This window comes from Camelus bactrianus, chromosome 2 (assembly GCF_048773025.1).
Source record: "Camelus bactrianus isolate YW-2024 breed Bactrian camel chromosome 2, ASM4877302v1, whole genome shotgun sequence".
Taxonomy (NCBI): Eukaryota; Metazoa; Chordata; class Mammalia; order Artiodactyla; family Camelidae; genus Camelus; species Camelus bactrianus.
The window spans coordinates 86,758,198-86,773,812 of NC_133540.1; the positions used below are offsets into that span (position 1 = coordinate 86,758,198).

The following is a 15,615-nucleotide window of genomic DNA, read 5'->3' on the forward strand; positions in this document are numbered from 1 at the left end:
GAAAAATGTTGATTGGCCCTCGTCTTGCCAAATATAAAAATTTTTTTTTTGGAAAATGTAAAATTTTATTATTTAACATTGCTTCACCATCATAGTTATTGTACATATGACTATTACTAAAGGTCACTTTGCAGAGTGGCTGTAAAATGGCCTGAAATTTTAGCAGCTTGCCAAATATAAATTTTATAAAATTAAAATAAACTTGTATCTTTCAACTTTTATGGCATTTATTCAGAGCAGAGTTGGATTTAATGAAATAATCTACCATTCAATATTAAATACTGAATCTGGAGGATAAATCTTGAGAATAAAAATGTAAACATAATCCCAATTGAATGAATTAGCTAATTGGTTTTCTTAGCTGTTACCATTAACAGCTGCTTGAGGTCAATGTATACATAAAATAGAAATTTATTCACAGTAAATGCAAATGCATATGTAACAAACAGACCCTCTATTATCAAGTATGTGAATTGACAAAGTGAGTTAGGACTATGCTGAGTGCTGGAATGGCTACTCCCTGCTGGGGACAGGTGTTGTCTGAAGGGAAGTATCCTCAATTCCAAACCAGAAGACTAGGCACTGTGAGGGTGGGCCTAAGAAAGGCCGTCAGGACATCTCCCTTGCTCTGTCTTTCCCCCACTAGACTTGACTCTGTGAGGGAACCTTGTATTTTGTTCTGCCCAGCCCTAGCACCAACCCTGGGAAATGATTCCTGGATGTTGGAGATAAAGAGGGCTCAATCTGCATCAATAATCCAAGAGCTAGGAAGACAGGATGCCCAGTGAGCTGCAAAATGACAATCAATACTCTCTCCTTATAAACCAGATTATAAAGACTGGCATCACTCTCACTCTTGGCGTTTATTTCCTTGTGGTTATGTCCCAGCAGACAGAACCCAGCTTTAGTTAGGCTCAGCTGCAGACCTGATTCACAGCCAGTGACAGGCCAACTGCCTGGGAAGGGAAACAGTGCCTCCTAGGGGCCAACATGCTGGAAGCAGCAGTAATTTGTGAGAGACCCGAAAAGGGACATCCTGGGGGACACAATAATATGATCTAGTTGATCCTCTCCACTGGGATCTTCTTCAAGTGTAAAATCTGAAATTCTGCGGCTCATTTTTACTTAAAAAGTGTCTTTTTTATAGAATCATCTATTTAAAAGGTCGCTAACCTGTTCATCATGATTCCTTTCAATTCCATTAACTCACTTTCAACTCCAGCTTGGTGCTAGAGTTTGAATATTTGTGTCCCCCCACAAATTCTTTTTTTTTTTTGTAACATTTTTTATTGATTTATAATCATTTTACAATGTTGTGTCAAATCCCCCACAAATTCTTAGCTTAAAACCCTAACCCCCAGTGTGATGGCACTTTAGGTAGGGCCTTTGGGAGGTGATGAGATCATGAGGGCTCCAAATGGGATTAGGGCCCTCAGTCAGAAAAGAGGCCCAAGAAATTTCCCTTGTCCCTTCTGCCATGTGAGGACACAGCAAAAAGATGAAAGTCTATGAACCAGGAAGGACGTCCTCATCAGACAAGGAATCTACCTGGTGGCTTGATCTTGGGCCTCCAGTTTCTAGAATTGGGGGAAATAAATTTCTGTTGTTTTTAAGTCACCCAGTCTATGGTATTCTGTTACAGTGGCTCAAATGGAGTAAGACCCTTAGGTAATAACAAACCAGCTCTGATGACCCTTGGCTTCAATTGTATTCAATTTCAGTTGATGGAAACAAAAAGTTTATTGAACATCCCACCACATACCAGGTACTGTGCCAGGTACTAAGCACTAAGCCATTACTGAATATTAATGAAAGCTTATATAAATGGTCAAGTGTAGTGTGTGTTCGGACCACTTCTTAAGTTGGTGGATGACTCAACACGAGAAGCCAAAAGTGCAGTCTCTTCTTGTCTACATCTGTTCTGGCGAGATCGCAGGTTTGTCTCAGACTGGAAACAACTGGGAAACACTGTTACTGGGCGGACCTCTGTAACCCACTGGTTAGAATTCCCCTTCTCACAGATTACCTACTTCTCCAAAGTGGGAGAGCTTACCTAGGGGAAGGACCAGGGTTAAGCTATGGCAGTTGTCAGCAGTAGCCAATGACATGCCCAGAGGTAGATGTGGACAATCAGGAGTGGGCACAGCCTCCACAGTCAGAAAAATCTCAGATCAAATCCCAGTAGTTGAGCTTTGTGACCTTGGCAGGTTACTTAACATTTCTCCTTCAGTAGTTTCCTTTCATAGAATGGGGATGAAAGTTAAGGAGGCTGAGATAGTTAATGGAGACAATACACATAAAGTGCTTAGCATAAGAAACTGGTGGTAGTAATGGTTCTTGTTAGGAAATAACACTACCATCACACTCAGGTAAAACTGAATATTCCAAAGGGTTGTCACAACAGGATACATCAAATCTCCTGTCTTCCCATCCGCCTTCCACTCTGTAAGCCAAGATAAAGGAGAACATAGGCAACAATAACGAGGCGACATTTATTTAGTACAGCTCTTCACTGGACCAGAATGGACACCTGACCCAAGCTTAACCAGTCAGATTCCCAGAGTCAGTTATGGGAAGGGGAGCTGTGAGGTTATGTTGAGTTTGGTCTGGGGTCCAGGCAGTGGCCAAGGTCACTTGCAAGCTTGGCAGCAGAGAGGCCGCAGGTCGGCAGAGAAAGCAGGGTTCAAGGAGAATAGAATGGAATAGATTCACTGAAAAAAGCACAGATGAGACTATGAAGCCTGACACAGGTAGGTATACACATACACACACACACACACACCTCACACACACATGCACACACGCACATGCACGCACAGTACCCTCATGTTGACTCTCCAGTTCTCATGAAGCCAGACTGTACTTCCTGAAGATTTCCTCCAAGATTCCCTTATATAGTTACAGTAGACCCTTCCTTGACCTGAGTTCTTTTACAAGGCTTTCTGTTCATTTAAATAGGAGGGACCTCAGACTCTCACAGAACTTCTCCGCAACCTTAGAGGATGCAATTTCAGAATAACAAGAACAGAAGTACCATCACAGTTGAGGTGAAGAGTGAACCACAGGGAGGACGGAGGATGTAGAGGCAGAGGTGCAAGTATAAAGCTCGGTATCTACATGTTTCAAATTTTGTTATTTCAGAGACCCAGAGGTCTCTGACAGACAGTGCACGGTCACTTAAAAATGTGAGAAAGAGGCAAGCTACTGCATGAGCAAAGGACCTGCATTTGCACCCCAATGGGGCTGTTAACTGATTTTTACTCCTTTCTAAAATATTCGTTTATTCGTTTACATCTTAATCATTTTGTGAGGGAGATGATGCATGCTAGCGGTATTTGACAATGTGAGGGACTTAGGAAGGCCACAGCTATATCTCCCAGGAACAACCAGGTCGTAAGGCACTCTTCAAAACAAACAAACAAACAAACTTGGCTATGAAAGGAAGGAGGAAGGGGAAGGGGAGGTACCTAAACCTGGGAAGACTTCAGGATCTTTCCCCAAGACAAATATACGTTAAGGGTGAAATCTGTTCCCAGAATCACACCACTGTTCTTTTTCCAACTTTCTTGCCTTTCCTAAGTTACCTCCTGCCACAGGACCCTCATACTGCTTAGTCTGAAACCTACTCAAATCTACCCTCTCCAGACAGTACCTAATGGTCCTCTCTTCAGTTAAAATGTTTATACTCGCAAAGCATGGCTCCCATTTAGCTCTTGAGGTATATGACAGAATTGATTCACACCAATACACAAAGGCTGGTTAAGCCTGATGATGATGTACTCTTTGCATTGATATTTGCATCTTAAAAGAAGATGTCTGTTGATCCAGAAGGCTCAGTCCTTCATGGGATATTTTTTTCCTTTCTTCTTTGTTGTTGTTTTGGTTTGGGGTGGGGGGGTTGGGTTTATTTATTTACTCATTTATTTTAATGGAGGTACTGAGGACTGAACCCAGGACCTCGTGTATGCTAAGCATGCTTTCTACCACTGAGCTATACCCTCCCTGCTTCATGGCATACTTTTATGCACTGTAACCATTTGTTGGGCAGATATTTTTTGATCCAAGGGTCTTTCCAGGACCTCATAAATCACACTGTCTACTCCTACCAGAACAGAAGTTTCACAAAGGCAGACATTTTATGTGTCTTTAATCACATTTCATGTGTTTTTAATCACTGCTGAGTCTCCAATGTCCACAACAGTACATAGCATAGTAATTGCTCGATTAATGTTTGTGCAACGAATAAGTGATGATGCCAAGATTCAAATCAAAGATTATCTGAATTTAAACTGTAATGTTCTTTCTACTGTATGAAGCACTCTCTCTAATAATCTCTTCACCTCCCTTACAGTAAAAGGAATAGAGGAAAGAAAGAATAGAAAGGAGGGAAGAAAATAGATGGTACCAAAATGGGTGAAATGAAATTCAGGCTCAGGTACCAGCTGCATTATGGGGCCCCTTGGGTCTCTCCTTGAAAGCAAGCTAACAGTTTTGTTGGGGCTCCAGACGTTTCTCTTCCAAAACTGTTTCTACTTAATATCTTTTCTAAGTTTGCTATTATTTGTAATTATTTAGAGAAAAAAAAAAAGAGGCACTTTTTTAAAGAAAAATTTATCCAGCAGAAATTATGGAACAGCTGCAAGAAGAAAACATCACCAATATCCCTCCATCAAAATATAACTGTTCTGAATTCGCATCTTGTTACATTTCCTTCTAGGCTTCTTCCTACACATGTTTCAAACTTAGCTATGATCGTTGGGTATGTATAATTTTGTATCCTGATTTTTCACTTTTATACTATCATTTTTAAAATTTCTGTCATGTACTGATATTATTATTCCGTGATGTTCACTGTAAAATTCTGAGTTAAATGGAGTGAAATTTTGCTGCCAATTGGTATTAAAATTTCATGTTCTTTCATACTGATTCTGTGACAACGGAATTTTAAAATTCCAATTCTTGCCATTGGCAGGAGACAAGAGTTTTACAATTCTCCCTTTTTGTTAAATACTTTAAAAACTGTGAAGAATCAATAAAACACGTGGTTGTGTTTATTTAGAAGGGTGAGCAAACGCCATTATTCTGACATTTTCCTCTCCCAGGTCTTACCAGATTATAAGCCCTGGAGGAATTAATAGCCACTGCCTCAAAAGAGAACAAATGCCTTGGACTATAAGGAGGGGAACGTGCCCAAATATAAAGAAATTTAAGTCAAGTTTTTATTTATTTAGTATAAACATAATGTTATCATCATCATCTTCATCTAGTAAACAGAACAATTCTACAACAGTTGTGTAGAATACAATATAGAGATGGTTTTAATCATATAGCAGAAAAGATGTCAAAAGATTTAGGAGAAAATAGAACCAGCAAAAGGAAACTTTTGTGTAGGGACCAGACTAGGGTTTGCAGACATGTTCTGCTATTCACTAGCTACATGACCATAAGTGATCAACAAAACAAAACAAATAAACAAAACCCTGTTCCTGCAGGTTGGGGAAGGATATTTTAAAGTATCAACCATGTTTCAGGCTCCTTGGTAGATGTTTCACAAGCATTATTTAATTTCATCCTAACAGTGATGCTATTGGGTTGGCAAATTGCAGTAAGTTTTTATTCTCTCCTCTTTAATAAGCGAACCCCAATTTTACTGTGGGTAGCAATATACTGATACCAAAACAAAATTATATATAATAATGCATTTCCCAGGCACTCCTGTAAAGGTTGGACACAGTCCTTCACAAAATAGGTAGAAGTTGAAAGATAGAACTTCCTGGAAACCTTTTTATAAGAATGGCAGACTGGTAACTACCATTGATTCAGGTAAGAATACAACCAGATGCTAAAACTGAATGGTGAAAGTTTGATGAGACACAGGATATTTATCAGTCTTAATAAATGATAAAATGATACTTATTGATTACAAAGGGAAGAACAGTTAACTGTGCAGTGGAGAAGTTTGGCAGACAACACCTTAAACAAATGACCAAAATTAATATCGCCAATAATGGGACAAATAAATGTTGCGTACCTCCGGAGATAATGCACTGGGAGAAGGACAGCACTTCTGCGATGTTCCTAGCAAAGATGCCAAAGATGCACAATCAGAACCTAATCAGGAAGATCACACAAACCTGAACTGAGGAGCATTCTATTAAAAACTGACAACGTACTCTTCAAAATATCAAAATCATAAAAGACAAAGACAGAGGAATTATTCTAGATTAAAGGCAACTGTAGAGATACAACATCTAAATGCAGTATGTAATCCTGGTTTGGATGCTGGGCATGAAAAAAAAAATTTGTTTTCCCTAAAAAGGAAAATTGGGACTCCTAGCGAAAATGTAAATAAGGTCTGTAGATTAGATAACTGCAACATTATTGGAGTTAATTTTCTGGTTTTGATCACTGCACTGTGTTACTTAAGAAAATGTTTTCATTGTTAGGAATTAGACACTGAAGTATGTAAGGGGTAAAGGTACATCATGCCTACAAATTCAGAGAAAAAAATATATACTTCAAGAGAAAAAAAATGATGAAATAATTGGGGTAAAATGTTAACGTCTGAGGAATCTGGGTGAAGAATATATGGGAATTCTTAGTACAACTTTTGCAAACTCTCTGCAATTCTAAAATTAGTTCAAAAGAAAAGTTACAAGAGTAAAAGAGTTGGGGGTGGGTATCAGTTGATAGATAAATTTTGACCTTGACTTTTGCCCTTCTTTCTTTCCAGATAAGGTGCAATACTGGAGAGGAAGCAACCAGCTTGTAGCAACTACGAGGAAAGACTCAAGTCAAGGATGGCTGAGCAGAAAGATTCCAGCTTAGATCCCAGACAATTTGTTTTATGGCATTCTTGGGTTTTCTGTGACAAGGCAAGGTAATCAAAATGGATATAGCAAAGTTAAGTAATTTGCCCAAGGCTACACCATTCAAAAGTGTCTGGACTAGAATGAAAACCCAGTTTTGTATAGGTTTGCAAATAAAACATACCCTTATGGTCTATATCATGCTGAAGCCCTGGCTTCGCTCTCTATGAAAGAGGAGTAAGAATTTTAGCACTCCACTATGACATACACAAGCAAAGAACCTATAGCAGAGCCTGGCAATGAGAACAGAGACTCAAATATTTGCTGAATCAGTAGTTCAGGAAACCAAGCACATCTGTTTTCAGTATTCTGTTATCCCAGGCTATTTTTAAGTATGGTTAAAAAAAAAAAAAGCTGTATTTATGTGGGTAAAATACTCTGGCTGCAGATATTAGTCAGCAGTTTCATTCAGTTTCTTGGATCTCTCTCACCACTCTCCCCTTCTTCTGCCTCTTCTCTCCTTCATAAGAAGCCCTTCTAATCTCTCTTTATCAATCAGCTCCTGCAACTCCATCTCCCCCTCCACTTCCCAAAAACAGGGAGGGGCTGAGTATGGATTTGGGGAGAAAAGCTCCAAGTGGCTCATTCTGCTGGGGAAGGCAGGAGCTAGCCCACAAGAAGTACCATCCTTCCTAAAATGGCAGGGAAAAACAAAACACAGGGAGCCTGAGTCTCTGGCCAGAGCTGAGTAGCTACCTACAGGCCAAGGTTCTAAAAACTCCAGGCAGAAGAGTGAAAATTACAGGAAGGCACTGAATCCAGGTCCAACCAACCCATTAGCTGTGCAACTCTTCTGAAGTTGAAGGACACAACAGAATTTGGAATCACTTATTCTCTTAAAATGAAAGGTGTTAAATATGTAGTTTCATTGATTTGTTTTAAATGGGATGAATTTTAAGCTTTAAAAAAAACAAAGATCTTAATATTTATTATACTATGAAATAAGTACCAAAATACCAGTAGAGTCGTTTTGCTTCGACCCAGATGCTCTTGTACCAGACCTACATAGCAGCACCCTCACAGGAAGGAGACTGGCTATGGCAATGGCCCACTGAGACCTTGGATTCTGAGCTATTTAAGATACACTATGAACACTGGAAGAAAGGGAGCAGTTTAAGGACTTGGGTCTGGGCCACTTTGGAGTCAGACTGTGGCTGTGCCCTGGAAGGGCCATGTGTGTATACGGGTATTGGCGGTGGGGAGAGGGTAGTGGGGAGAGTAAGCTGGAGCTCTTGCAGCTCTTTATACTACCCACGATTCGTGCGGTGTGTGAGGACCCTGGGCAACGCAGCATCAGGGAACAGTCAAGCCAAACAGCAGTCTTCTCTGCTTTGCCTCTTCGTGCTCATGAGCTCATCTTTCATTTCTCTACCCCAGGGACTCCTGAGCTGCTAGCAGACAATTATGTCCACACCCAACTCCCTTTTCTCTCCTCAAACTGTATGCCAGTTCTGGACCCTCCACCTAATATTTACAAGTTATTGCACCCATCCCAATTATTCGTACAGTGTACTCACCAATCACAGGCCTTTGGTTCCTTACAGTCCACATCATTAAAGAACTGGAACAGGGGAGAGAGGGGACCTGGGAGGTCTGACCTGGCTTTGAATAGTTCCCGTCCAGCTCAGCTTGCATCCTGCTGGAGGCCCCATCTGCACTGACAGCCTGTCCTCTCATGAGATAGCCTACAGAGTCCCCTGCTTTTGGACTCACTTGGCCACAGACTCAGGTCAGTGAGACAGATCAGCTGCAACTTGCTCTGGGAACAAGGATTGCTGGTGAAGGTGGCAATGACTCCATAATGTCATCTTAAGCTTCCATGGAATCTTGGCATCACTCAGTAATGGGAACTTCAAAGGACTTGGTCTAGCTGTGGAATGGGAAGGTAAAACCTTCAACCCCATCCTGGCTCTTCAGGACCTGCCTGTTTCACTAGTTGTGGGGCAGGGAGAACACGGTGGGTGTGGAGGGTCCACAAATTTTCCACAGGGCATAGAGTGCCAGGGCCTGGATCTGATAAATTTGTCCCTCAATAAACAGTCTTATAAAAAGTTCTTTGGAACTGAAAAATGGGATTTGTTAATTTAGGTGTTTCATAAGTAAGCAATCCTCTTGATTGTTTTTATTTCTTATTTATTTATTGTAATAAATTTACATAAATACATTTATTTTATATTTTTTATTTATTATTATTCCATTCCATAGAATGGAAACACAGGTTTACTGTACTTTTTTAAAAGAGGCTGTAGGTAGAGCTTTGTTTGCAGATATAAATACGAAGCAATGTAAAATTATTTTATTAAATACTACAACATGATCTTCTGAACTTTTTGCAGAACAGAACTGATATTAGCAAATACTAGTGGCACTACTGGAAAAAACATTCTTAAAAAAAATGGCAAGCAGTCAAGTCTATGAGGGGATATAGTGAGCATCTATTGTCTTTCCTATCCTGATAAACTTTCTCCTGGCACAGTATCCCAGCTTTCTTTTGAAGAAAGTCCCTGTTCCCCTGTTCTTAATGCCATGTGCTTTGAGATGAGGGGAGGACTCCCAGTGCTTGTTTTAGAGGTGGGCATATGAATCAAAGCCAATCAGAGCATCTCACACACAGGACTGTAGGAATGGACCAGACACATGGGCATGTGCCACTGTAAGATCCAATGAATCATAAAAGGATTTTTGCTGGGATACTAGGGAGAGAGGTTAGGAGTCGCCCTCCATGAACTTGGTCCTGGGAGACTACAGGACTGCAGGAACTGACAGCCATCTTGCCCTTGTATGGAGTCAGAGAAAGAAACCAATATAAAGAGCAGAGTCCAGATACAATGAAAGCCCAGATGCTGAAGAGATTACCTTGAAATGCCCCAGATTAAGGCATCTCTGAATTAACAGAATTTTCAGTAACATGAGCCAATAAAGTTTGAGTTGAGTACTATTACAGGGTAATATCTTTAAATGTTCGGTTGTTAAGAAACTGATGATACACACCAAAGATGTGTGGGTCTCCACTGTAACCTTTATTGAGTACTTACTCGGTTTCATGTACTAAAGTACTAAGCACATTAAAGCTATTATCTAAAAGAATCCTGACAACCACATGAGGAGGGTATTATTACTGTTCTCAAAACAGGTAGAACAGGAATTTGAATCCTGTACTCTAGAGCATGTGAGACTACTTAACTATTCCAAGTCCCTGCCTTGGTCACGTTTCACATCTAAGAGAGGTGGCTGTCCAACATTTTAGTCTCCGAATCTTTTTGTTCAAAGGAAATAGAAAGTATAAACCAATGAAATCGATCAAATGGAGCAGGATGGGGGGCCCAGAACCTACTTTCTTGCACCCTCCTCTTCCAAAGAATTCTTAGGGCTTTAAACAATATTTTAAAAGCACTTCATGGAAAGGATGACAAATACCCCTTCTTATATGTAACAATTTCCAAGATGTATTAAGTGGGAAAAAGTAAGGTATGGAACAATGTGTACAATGTGCTGTATTTATTTGTGTTATTAAAAGAGAGAAATAACATATACATATATCTGGAAGAATAAACAAGAATTATTTCTATTAATTGCCTGGGGGGCCAAGGAACAGTAGGGAGAACTTTTTGCTAAACACCCTTTGTGTACTTTATATTTTAATCATGTGAATGTATGATCTGTCTTAAAAAGAAGTAGTAATAGGAGTCAGTGATGATGACAACAGCTGCATTAGTGTAATGAATTTCAGACCAAGGTGAGCTGGCCACTGGGAGGTTGAGATGGTTTTCCTAATGGGCTGCTATCTGATCCTAAAAATTAAGTCCATCCTTCCACAGATATTCACCTTTACAGAAGACTAAAGGCTAATCACTAAGTTGGTCATTGAAGGCCAACAGAATAGTCATAAACTAAAACTAGTTTATAATATTTTCTGAGGACCCTGATTCAGACTCTACTGAGGAAGTCTGGTGGCCACACGATGCAGCAGTACTGAGGAATTTCTGCTCCCAGGCGTATAAGCTGAAAGTGGGAATTTTCTCATTCGTGGAATTCATTCATCCATTAGAGAGCTACCAAGTGGTATGTGTCAGATGTGGTGCTAAACACTGAAGATAGAGCAACTTACAAAAGGACTGAAATCCCTACCCTTATAGGTTTACCTTCTGGTGATGGTGGGGAAACATACAATAAACAAGATAAAGATGTAAAATACATACTATATTCTGTTAATCCCACGATGAAAATTTCTTCACATTTTATGAAACCTAAAATTGGGGTGCATCTTTTGGTAGATGGTATCTCATAATTGGCAAGGGTTTTTTTTTTTTTTTTTTTTTTTTCATTTCTCTGAGGTACACTTGATGGCATCTTAGATCTGATGAAATATGGGGAAATAATCTATACGGGAGAACAACGGAGCAGACTGATAGTGTGATAGAAATAAGCAGAGCAGAGGGAGGAGTATGGGGAGGCTTCAACTTAGAACAGTCAGGAGAGACCTAAGTAACATATAAGCAGACTTAAATAAGGTGAGGAAGTGAGCCATTTCTCTATGTGGGTAGAGTAGCAAGCATCCAAAATACAGGAAGGGGCAGGGAGGGGTGGTAGAGCTCAGTGGTAGAGTTTGTGCTCAGCATGCACAAGGTCCTGGGTTCAGTCCCCAGTTCCTCCATTAACAACAACAACAAACAACAAAATATAGGAAAGAACAAGTGCAAAGGCCGTGAAGGAAAAGCAAATTTCAGAAACACTGGGAAGCCAGTGTCGCTGGAGTGGAAGGAAAATAGCAGATGAAGTGAGGGAGACAGGGGCCAGACAGGGGCTTGTAGACCACTTTTCTACTTAGTGCATGATCACTGCCTTGAGTCTAGAGGGATCAGATAGCACAGTACATGAGAGCACAGGCTCTGGAGCCAGAATGCCAACTGATGTCGCAGATCTGCCACTTCCTCGCTGTACATCACGCAAGTTACTCTGCCTGTTTCGCCATCTGAAAAATGGGGCTATTAACACTACCCACCTCCTAGGGCTGTTGTGAGGATTAATTCAACATTTAATGTAAAGCCCCTTGAACAGAGTCTAGCAAAGAAAGAATACACATGTGTTTGATATTGTTATTATTGATTGGTTATGAATTTCAATTGTTGCTTCATCATTATCAACTTATTTTGCTGTGTGTTGTTTGGGGAATGGATAGTAATGCATAACTTTAAAAAAAATTGGGGGGGCTAGTAATTAGGTTTATTTATTTATTATTTTTTTGATGGAGGCACTGGGGATTGAACCCAGGACCGCATGCACTCTGGGCATGCATGTTACCACTGATCTATATCCTCCCCCCCTAGTAATGCATAATTTTATCAACAATATTTTTGAACCCTGACTTTCTAGTAACTAGCCTTTAAAAACCTGTATGTGATATATTTCAAACATAGATTATCACTTCTATTCATCCTTGTAAGCAGGTATGGACAACATTCTACCCTATCACTACCCCTGCCACATCCAAAAAACAATCTTATGCAATGATATTTCAATGTTATTGTTGAGTTTGCCACTAGAAAGTAAGAAAGGATGTGGAAAATGGGCCACTGAAGAGAGCCCCTGAAATAGGGGATTGTATGGAGGCAATTTTTATTTTATTTATTTATTTTGGGGGGGTAAAGAAAGTTTTTTCTAGGAAGAGCAATGCACGTAAGGAAGCAATTTTAAAAATGGATTTCAAACCAATAAACTTTGTTAGTTGTCAGAAAAATCGTTTTTATTTACACAAATTAAAAAATTTTGCATTATATATATTTCAATGGTTCATGGCATTCGTATACTAAACATTTAGCGTTGTGAAAATTAGAAGTATAATGGCGTAAGTCAGGCAGTCACAATTTTTCATGTTTTCCTTTATTTAAGAAATGGTTCTTAGGGAGGGTATAGCTCAGTGGTAGAATTCATGATTAGCATGCATAAGGGCCTGGGTTCAATCCCCAGTACCTCCATCAAAATAAATAAATAAACAACAAAAAAATCCGTCTCTTATGGGGGAGAGAGCATGCTTAGTATTCAGTGGTGGGTTTGATCCCCAATATCTCCATTAAATAAAAAATAATGATGATAATAAACAAAATAAATAAATATTACCCCCCCCAAAAAAAACAAGAAATGGTTCTTGAGCATCTGCCATGTTCAAGGAATTATGCTAGATGATTTGATTAAAGGGTAGAAATAGGAACAAGACAAGGTCTCTTGACTTTTCTCTATAAAATCAGTGGAAGTAGATTTGTATGTAATCTCCTTTCTCTTTTGAGTTAATTTCATGGCTGTTCCAGAGTGATGATGCCTCTGCTCCCCTTTCAGACCCCACCTGAGGGTAAAAATTAGCCACTGTACCCTCTCTGCCTCCTCTTGACCCTGGAAGTGGCGAGCAGCTCCACCCCTTCCCAGACATCAGGAGAGAGGTAAGACTGTGAGGTCAAGGGGAAGTCTGGGGACTCCACCCTCATCTCCTCTGCACCAAACTAACCATCCCTCCTGCCCACGGTCCTTTCTGATGAGTGGATGCTGGTAGGGAAGAAACCAGGTCAAATGAAGGGGAAATTCATAGTACATATGCTGTTAGTGACTTACTACACTCAACAAAATTTAAAACAAAGCTGGGCAAGTTAAAAAAACGGGTGCCTTAAAACAAGTCTGCTAAAATGTAAAGGCACTGCTTTTTATTACCAAATAATACATGTAATAGACATCCATGAGCCCCACTCTATCTCAGAGCTTTATCCCTGATAATGGGATAGAGTCGGGGCACAGGGAGAAGGTGAGGCTTAAGGACTGGATGAAGTTCTTTGCACACATTACCTGGAAATAAAAATCCTGAGCATTTATTCGTTACTGTTTTTAGGCTGCAACAAAATGCCCCCATGGAAAATGTCTGAAGCAAAATGTCAAGTGTCTAGTTTTAAAGTAGAGGACAATGCTTAGCGTACAGTATTTTTGACAGTATGATCCCCACCATTCTCCAAGTCACTCAGGCTTAAAACCTTGGCACTGGGAAAGGAACTTGCACCATAGCCTTTGTGATATGTAGCTACAATCCCTCCTTACAGATGAAAAAAGGACCTTCCTCCTCAGCATAATATTTCATATATCCTGTAGTGTTTATTTCATGTATCCATCAATTTCACCTTTTAGGAGACAATGCTAAGCCACAGAGACATAAAAATGAATAACAGAGTCATGCCCTTAACAGTCCAGCTCAACAGGCATTTACTGAGAGCTTCCTACATATCAACAACTGCAAAGTGCTAACATATACACATGTATCTGGATTTCAGGGAGAGCTTTCAGAAGATGTCAGAGTTAAGTCGTAAGAAACTAGCAGGAGTTTCCTTGATGAAGTGGAGGGAGGGGAAGAGCATATCCAAGCATACATCCAGAGTCTGTGGGGGAGGCAGAAACAAGAAAGACAGGAAAGAAGAGCCAGAGCATTAACAGGCTTGTACACCAAGCTAAGGAGTTGGGATTTTATTACCGAGAGAATGGGCAACGACTGGAGGATTTTTAAGAAGACCAACAAGGACAGATGTTTTGTCATTGTTAGGCTCACCCAAGGGTGGACTGGAGACTGAAGTGGAAGGAAGCCAGGGCTTGAATGCAGACAAACTAGTTAGGAAGCTATTGGTGCAATCTTGGTGGAAAATGATGAGAAGATAAACCATGTCAGAGGCAGAGAGGATGGAGAGCAGAGACCTATTTGAGATATATTCTATAAATAGACATGATAGGGCTTGACTACTGGACATATGGGGGTGAAATCCAGAGTTTCAGATTTCTCCCAGCTTCCCCCTTCTAGCTTAGGCAATTATTTAGCTCATGGTACAAATGAGCCAGGCAGGGCACAGAGAAGAAGCATACTGATTTTTTTTTTCTTTAAAGGACGCTGGGGTATCTGAGATCTGTGAAACATCCGTGTGGAGAGGTGTATGAATCAGTTAGCTAACGAGATCCTGCGCTTTTTAGGTTCAAGACATTTACAAACTACGCCATAGGCATTTGTACCTGGCACTGTCATTTCGAAAGACACAAGGCATAGTGATACGAAAAATGAGATTTTTCATGTTAAATAAAAAACTCAAAATGTAGGGGTTTAGAGTTAAGAACATCATGCTACTAACTGCCAAACTGACAGTGCAGATCAATGTGTTTTCTCTAGTAAGCTAAATGCAGGGTTCTCTTGGTTTCCTCCTCACTACTTGAAAATTAGCGGTGTACCTGGTGTTTATATCCAGGAATTCCTTTTAGCAGGTTTGAAGAGCAAGAGCTGAGAAATGCGCCCTCCGGTGGCGGTGGAACGAGGGGACTCTGGCACCCTTTTTACCACCAAACAAAGCCCTGTGAAGAAATGCAATTTACCGGGATAAGAAGGCCACAAAGCTACACCGCAAAACCAAACGAAACCTCCCAGGGGCCTGGACCCCTTACCTGTCACGTCGGCCGAAGGAAAATTTCACTTTCGACTCAACAAAATACGACTCCAGATTTGAGAGCTTGCAGTAAAGTCTCGCTCGGCGACAACTAAACACCCCTGCAAGCCGAAACGCTTACACTATCTAAATCCTCTCCAGCCTGCAGGGCCGGGTTCCGACCACGTGGGTAGTTGGGGCCAGCAGGAGCCGCTCGCGAAGGGCGGGAGCAGGAGGCGTGTCCTTGCGGCGGGAGGCGGGGCCTGTACTGTGGGCGGGGCGTGGGCGGACCCGCGCCACAGGCCTCCTTT

The 15,615-nt window shown here is 40.7% G+C and overlaps 1 protein-coding gene across 4 annotated transcripts in view; it reads right to left on the reverse strand.

Annotated features, from left to right (window-relative positions):
• G3BP2 (G3BP stress granule assembly factor 2) overlaps positions 1–15,492 on the reverse strand; it is a 73,730-nt gene extending 58,238 nt beyond the window's left edge. The window contains exons 1-3 of one of the 4 annotated variants that reach the window (XM_045506145.2): positions 15,324–15,492; positions 15,114–15,233; positions 6,032–6,078 (exon numbers count right to left, since the gene is read on the reverse strand). The gene's annotated coding sequence lies outside the window, so the exon portion shown is untranslated. The remainder of the gene's footprint in view (positions 1–6,031; positions 6,079–15,113; positions 15,234–15,323) is intronic. The other 3 variants (XM_010969322.3, XM_045506147.2, XM_010969323.3) reach the window with 3 other exon arrangements.
• Between the last annotated feature and the right edge of the window lie 123 nt (positions 15,493–15,615).